Below are 1,888 nucleotides of genomic sequence, written 5' to 3' on the forward strand. Positions count from 1 at the left end.
TTTCCCTAAATATTTATAAACTCAACACATTTGGGGCCAGAGGGCAGAACCAAACCATGACTTAACTCCAGCTTGTGGGATTTCCATGGATACCCTGCATCCAGCCTCTCTTTAATTCCATTTATTCACCTTTTTTCCCCCAATAACCGGATTTTTTTAGATTTTTGGACCCCTTCCTCCATTTTTTTCCCCTTGCAACCGTGGGAATTTTTTTTTCCCCTCACGGTTCTCCCCGTTTCCCCCACAGATGCCAAAGGGACGATCCGGGAGATCGTGCTGCCCAAAGGGTTGGACCTGGACCGGCCCAAGAGGACGCGGACGTCCTTCACGGCGGAGCAGCTCTACCGCCTGGAGCTGGAATTCCAGCGCTGCCAGTACGTGGTGGGCCGGGAAAGGACGGAGTTAGCCCGGCAGCTCAACCTCTCCGAGACGCAGGTGAGACCCGTGGTGGCACCTCCGGGCTGGGGACACCGCGGTGGCCGTGTCCCCAAGCCGTCGGATGCGCGGAGCGAGGGGACGAGGGGATGCGTGCGGTGTTTTCCCGCTGATGGTTTTCCACCATCCCGTCCTTGGAATGGTTGGAATAGAGTTGGGGACAACCCTGAGGGGTCTGTGGTGGACGCCCTCGCTGGTGGTGTCCCCTCAAATGTCCGGCAAAGGGTCAAGGGGAGGTTGGAGATGGCTTGGAGTAATCTGGGGTTGGGAAAAGTGTCCCTGGATGAGTTTTGAGGTCTTTTCCAACCCATTCCATGATCCCGTGAAAAGTGGGAAGAGGAAGGAGAGGGGGTGACAGCAGTGGGACTTTGTGGGATTGGGATGGGTGGGAGGTGCTCCCCCTTTTCCTGCGCCCCAATCCCGGCGGGATGGGGGTGTCGCTGGAATTGGGCCTGGATCTCTTCTCCATCGCCTTCCTTGGATGATGGGGAGGGATTTTCCTGGTTTTCCTGCGCTGGGGAGATCTGGGAGAATAGATCGGGTGAGCTCCGAGGTCGGTGCCTCTGATGGGGTCGTAATGGTTTTGGGCTTAGAAATTTGTAATTAAAGAGTAATAATTAGTAATTGAATAATATTAATAATAATATTTCTAGAAAATATTCGTATTATCGATATTATTATAATAATGATGAATATTCTGCCCCGTCCACCCCTTCCCTGCCGCGTCTGGCAACAGCGTCGCTTCCCTCCATTCACCTAGGAAAGAATTCCAATTTTTCCGACCCTTTTTATGGAATAAACCCATCCCAGGCTCTGAGGGCTGGGATCTGGGGAGATCCTGCTGCTGGGCGAGGGGAAAATCGGCATTCTGGGATTTTTTTGGTGGTGGAGTAGGGTGAGAAGGAGGATTTCGGGTGGGATTCGGCTGTGACAGAAGTGGCCTTGGATGCCTCTTCCCGGGGTCCCAGTGTCACCTCCATGGAGCTGGGAGTGACACAGGTGGGCTTGGCCGTGTCACCCCGCGGGAACGGCTTTGTCCCCGGCACAGGCAGCTGGTGAAGGGTCCCTCTTCTTGGAGTTCCTCTTCCTGGGGTCTCTCTTCCCCAGATTTCTCTTCCCGGGGTCCCAGTGTCACCTCCATGGAGCTGGGACAGTCACGGGTGGGCTTGGCCGTGTCACACTGCGGGAAGAGCTTTGTCCCGCTGGTGAGGGGCCCCTCTTCCCGGTGTCCCTCTTCCTGAGACCCTTCTCCTCGGGATTCCTCTTCCCGGGATCCCTCTTCCCGAGGTCTCTCCATGGAGCTGGGACAGTCACGGGTGGGCTCAGCCGTGTGGGAGCAGCTTTGTCCCCCGGCACCGGCAGCCAGTGCAGGGTCCCTTTCCCAGTGTCCCTTTTCCCACTGTGTCACCTCCACAGATCCATGAGGGACCGTGGAAAGCAGGAGCACAGGATT

This window comes from Corvus brachyrhynchos, unplaced genomic scaffold (genome assembly GCF_000691975.1).
Source record: "Corvus brachyrhynchos isolate BGI_N302 unplaced genomic scaffold, ASM69197v1 scaffold85, whole genome shotgun sequence".
Taxonomy (NCBI): domain Eukaryota; kingdom Metazoa; phylum Chordata; class Aves; order Passeriformes; family Corvidae; genus Corvus; species Corvus brachyrhynchos.